Genomic DNA, 5,777 nt, shown 5'->3' with positions numbered 1-5,777 from the left:
AAAAAAAAAAAAAAAAAAAAAAAACAACAATCCCTTCCACGGATGGATGGGATGAATTTCCTCTCCGTGGGTCCCCGTCCGATCGTCCAAATTTTAATTCCGTTTTTTTTCCCCAAATTACATCTTGTTGATTTAAACCCGCGCCGACTGCGACAAGCGACTGACCCGCGTAAATTGGACGTCACCGGCACGCAACGGGCAGCCCCGTGAAAAAATGAATCATGCCCCCCTCTCAGGAGCGAGGGGAGGGGGTAACGCCGTGGGGGCAGGGTGGCAGGGGAGGCGAGATTCGCCTAAGGGGTCCCGGTCATGCGAGGTTACACACGTGTACCCCGCCAGCAACGACAGCGACGCCCGCTAATGACGCCCGGAGATACCAGCGATACCTCTAATTAATTCTTCCTATCTTCTCGATATACAAATGCCCACTGTTCATGCCGATTGCCAGGCCAGTGTCGATGGAAGAGATTTATCGCGTTCCGTGACCGAAGGGTTGCCGGGGGAAGGCCCCGCGTTTTGTTGCAAGTTTCGCTGATTTTTTGACGGATACGTTCGAAACTGGTGGTTTGGGAAAGGATTTATCAGAAAATATATCGTGTTCCATTGTTCGATCGTAATTTCTTATCGTTTCTTTTTTTTTTTTATTTCCTCTTAAATTGAGAATAAATTGAGATTAAATTTGGGAATAATATAGAAACGTGGTTTTGAAGAGATATTTCTTCAGAAAGATTCGAACGAGTTTCGTCTCATTTTGAAATGGTAATCGTCTTGAAAATTTATACAAAAGCAACGTATTTGATACAACTGAACGTGTAAAAATTCCACGTTCTATCTTCCTTCCTTTCTATCCTTTCCAACAAATAAAAAAATTATAGATATCTACTGTTGTAATACATATAAAAAAAAAAAATCATTCCATCCGTCCACTTACATCCTCGTCCAACGCGAACGAGCGTGCAGAGGGAGAGGTGTGGCAATTTTCACCAGAGACGAGAGAAGAAATAAAAATTCACGTGGCGCGGTGTAAAGAAAAGCTTCGATCCGCGCGCAATCGTGAATAGTGAACGAGCGCGATATATCGTAAATCGATAAATTCGTACCATCAAATTTCCTTAGGCGGGCGAAAGTCACCAACCGGATATGTTTCGAACGGGTTTGCTGGCCACAGACATGTTGGATAAAATTCACGTGTCCCGCTTGGCCGGGCAGGCATACAGGCGACAACGTGTGCCGACATTAAAGCATAAAGTATCGCGCGACAGCCGTGTAAACGAGACATTGCTTTGATGCCCGTGACGACAGAGAAAGGGTTAGAAAAAGAGGGGAAGAGCGGCCGAGCGCGAGAGCGAGAGAGAGAGGGAGAATCGGTGTGGATAGACGGAGAGGGGAAAAGAGAGAGGAAGGGAGAAGGAGAGAGGGACGAAGAGGGAAAGAGAAAAAGGGGATAGGGCGCTGGTTGAGGAGGACAGATGGAGACGAAGGAAGGTGAAACACCGATAGAGGTGCTCAGTCAGGGCAATGGAGTTTGAAACAACGTCCTTGCATCCTGAATCGACCAAAGTGGAGTAGAAGGCTGCAAGTTTTGTCCGTTCAAGGTTATTCAGGGGCAAGCCCCGTTTATACTTGTTCGACATTTCGGCGTTTCTTCTCTCCGCCGAAATCTCTTTTTATTAAACTGCTCGTTTATCGATATAACGAATATTTTTTTTAATTAATTCGTATGGAATTAAGATAATTGATACTATCCATTTCTATCGGTAATTATTAGTAATCAAGTAGAAGAGAAACAGAAAAAAAAAATGTATAGCGATATAAATCAAGGATAAAAAAATATCGAAGGGGAAAAAAATAATTTCTTGGGTTGGGTTCTAATAAGATTCATAATGCAAATATTGGAATATCATTTACAGTTTATTACGAATAATCGGGAATATATTATGCGATTCGAATATCATCATTTACATATGAATTTAATAACTCGATCGAGTTATATAAAAAAAAAAAAAAAAAATTAATCTTTCGCATCGAAGAAAATGAAGGAAAAGTGAAAATTTCGGATAGAAATGTGGATGTTCTCTCGATCGCGTTTACTCTCCGGCGTTCGCTCTCCGGTCGGTTCCTTTCAACCGGTTCCCAGAGAGTCCAGGCGCCGACCTTAACAACAATTTAATCACGCCGTCATCGAGGATAGGCGGGAATCGTTTGTTTGGCCCCCTATTAGGCAATAATAACCGGGGTGCGGCGGCTCGTGCCCGCGAGATAATTTATTCCCGTCGGAGGCGCCCTGGGGCCCCGCCACGCCCAGAAGCACGTTCTGCAGCTCCATCGGCTCGTGCCGCTGCTTCTTTATGACGGCGGGGCCCTGAAACGAGCGCGTCATAAACACACCCCCTTGTTCGGACAGATTTTGTCAAGGCACGGGGAGGAAGCGTGGCAGACCTGTTTCGTTTCCTGCCCGTTTCCCCCAAAAGTACTCTCATATATTCTTATTGGTGCGCGTCTCTTTTAAGAAACGAAACGAAAAAATAAAACAAGTTTTGTCTTGCTAATTTCCAAATTTCTAGTATATTAATAAATTAAAATATCCCCCTAATCTTTTCGAGAAATGCGTATAAACGAACGAAACGAAAAATTTTGTTAAAAAAAAAAATATTGATAAATTCAAAACTCCTGAAAAAAGAAGAAGAAGAGCAGTAGAAGGAATTTTCTACGCCTATTCGCTTCAGTTTTGCACGGTTCTGTTCTAAGGATTCGTCAAAGGCCAATCACTCCTTCGAACACCTCGGCTCTCCTCTCCTCGGCGATCCTCCCTGCGAGTCTAGCAATCAAACGCAGCACGCACAGCCATCAGAAACGTCTTCGTCACTGATGCAAGCTCCCCCGTCCACTCCCGAGGGATCGATCGGAAAAAAAGGTCTGTTCGATGAGGAGGGGCCCGGGAGCCACGAAGACTGACTTGGACGCTCTTTGATTCGGCTTCAGCCGCGGTTCTCGTCGCCAAGGCCGCCTCGAATCTCGACGCATAAACATGCCAGGATCGTGGGACGTCACTCCCCATAATAACAATAAGAATCTGTCGGTCCCGTTCCCGCCGCAATGGGCCCCGATAAGGCCCTCTCGCTCCCTCGGGAGCCCGGAGATCCCACGTGATTACGACCGCGGGAGCGTCTTCACAAATCACTCCGACCGCTTCGAGACCTCTCCTTCCGTTCCTTCCGCCCCTCCGACCCCTTGCACAGATATTCCTCTCTGCCTCTCCGCCTCCTTCCTTCCTTCCTTCCTTCCTTCCTTCCCTCTTTCGCTCCCTCGAAAAGAGAGAGAGGGAGGGGGGCTGCGCTCGCTCCCTCGATGTCGCGAGCTATTCCATTTGCGGTGCGCTCCTGCGCAACTTGCCAATAAGTTACGTCCGGTAGCCTCGTTTCGCTTATCGGAGGACACTTAACCGCGCCGCCGAGGAATGCGTGGGCCGCGGATTGATGGGGGGGCAGAATACGCGCCACGGAATGTCAAGAGTTTTTGAGCTCGCGACGCGTACGGCCGCGAGTCCGCCGACCATTTCGAGGTAAGCACCGAGCTTTTCTATTCTACAGGGGGTGGAGACGCTGGAATCAAGCCCAGGTCAACTGTTCTCGTTTAAGGAGGATTTTTTTTATCGACTAATCGAATTAATCTCTCGAAAGACAGACGCTTCGAGTTATGTATTCTCGGAGAACGAAGTAACAAATAACCTCTTACTATTTATATTATACATATTTTCCAATTTCGAACGACGTGTTATGGAATCGTTCCATATGATAACGAGCGATTTCTTAAGATCGAATCGGATAAAACCTATACGCACATTACTTTAAACGAGAGAAAGAGAGAGAGAGAAGAGGGTAACATTACACGTGCATTTAATGCAAAATATCCTTTTCGGGTATTACTATCGGGCACGGTGACGCGAAATCGGAAGAATGCAAAGGATCGGCCTCCCTGTCCCGCGCCGCCTAATAAAACATTCACTCACTTTATCCACTTAAAAAAGTCCGAAGGAAACAGAGGGATGAGACGCCCGATTATAGCCGATCGCTTTGCCAACGAACGCTGAGACACGTTCGAAGATAATATTGGGAGAGGAAGGAAGGAGGGGAGGGAGGGCACCGTCCGGCGGAGGGAGAGGATGGAGATCGCCCCCGCATAACACAGCGGCAGCGTTCGACGTCGCGCCGCCGCGGAGCCAATTAAATAAATATTCGTTGACATCACGGCCGCGTCGCTTCTACAAACTGGCCCTCTTCGCTCTCGTCCGAAAGGAACTCTCCCCGCCTCCCTGTTCATCCTGCTACCTCCTCCTCCTCCCCTCCGCACCTTTCGATCCCGGTAAGATGCTTCCGAGGAGGCAGAAGCAATCTCACAGCTTCGAAACTTTTTAACGATTCCCTTGAAATTTTTCATCGCGTGAATCATGCAGCGATTAAACGATATTTTTATATTTTGAAAAGTGTTTTTAGATTCGATACAACAGAGATCGATACAAAAAAGTTTCGAGGATCTTAGGATCAGGAGATCAAAGTTCGTTTAACGATTCGTTTTGCGAAAAATTGATCGAGGTAAACGTGTAACGTAAACGGAAAGAAGATTCTAAACGGATTTTAGAGACGAGGAATGAAGTAGATAAAAATCTTCTATTATTGTAAACTAAATTAAAATTAAATGGAAAATTTTTTTACCTCACAATAATAGAGCCTCGTACATTTTCTCGTGAAATATTGTGACAAAATCTGTAAATATTGTAAATTTAACTTAATAGATTAGAATTTATATTTTTAAAACGTTTCGAATCGAACACACCTGTCCCAGTAATAAATAAATCTCATCTACTAATGAAAAATATTAAAATCGCTTTAAACTTACGCGTAATATAACGTTTCAAAACACCTTAGAGCAAGTATTCCGGCTCGCATCTCTGCTCAAACTTGTATCCCCGAAATCGATCCCCTTATTATCCCCGGATCGCGTTCCCATCTCTCGAAAATGCCCCATCTCCAAAAATCCCAATCACCAGGTCCGTTTAAAACCGTTGCCCCGAGGATCGCGTTCGTTCAAGTCGTCGAGGAAAAATGTTACCCCAAACCGTCCGTGGGCGTGCGCCCGCGTTGTCCAAAGCCCTCTATGACACCCTGTCCTTTCCCGAAGGTGTCGGTAGATGTTCCAGGAGGCCGTGCGGCGGGGACAACCGAGATATATCGTCCGGCCGGCTGTTAATAAGACGAGACAATGCCGGGGCCCCGGGTTTGTGGTGTGCGTGTGTGCTTGGCCTGGTCTCACGAGAGAGGCCACGGGCGTTCATATGTTTNGATACAGGTATCGATTTCATCGATCGAGCTCAACGATATCATGCTTATTAATACTAAGGATTAAATGAATTCCGATAGGAGAGAGAGAGAGAGAGAGAAAGAGAGATATACACATTGAAATCGATCGTTTTAATTGATGATTGATGAGTTTTTTATAAGCTTTATGAATATGCGATAACTCTCGCGTAATTTTTCACACGAGAATGATATATATATATATATATATATATATATATACGGAGTGATACAAATATGTACATGTTTAAATTAATCAAAGTACTGGGAGATACTACGATTATTTCACGAAATTATTTTACTATTCGTTCGTTTATTTAGATCGTTCCAAGATATTTTTATATCGGAGGTACTCGGAAAGTTTCGTGTAAACCGAGGAATTGCACGAGGCGAGGTAAGAACAGGAAGGAATCGAATGCCCAT

This window comes from Apis dorsata, unplaced genomic scaffold (assembly GCF_000469605.1).
Source record: "Apis dorsata unplaced genomic scaffold, Apis dorsata 1.3 scaffold_133, whole genome shotgun sequence".
In the NCBI taxonomy this organism is placed as follows: Eukaryota; Metazoa; Arthropoda; class Insecta; order Hymenoptera; family Apidae; genus Apis; species Apis dorsata.
The sequence above is the reverse complement of the archived record's forward strand: the minus strand, read 5'-3'. Positions refer to the sequence as shown.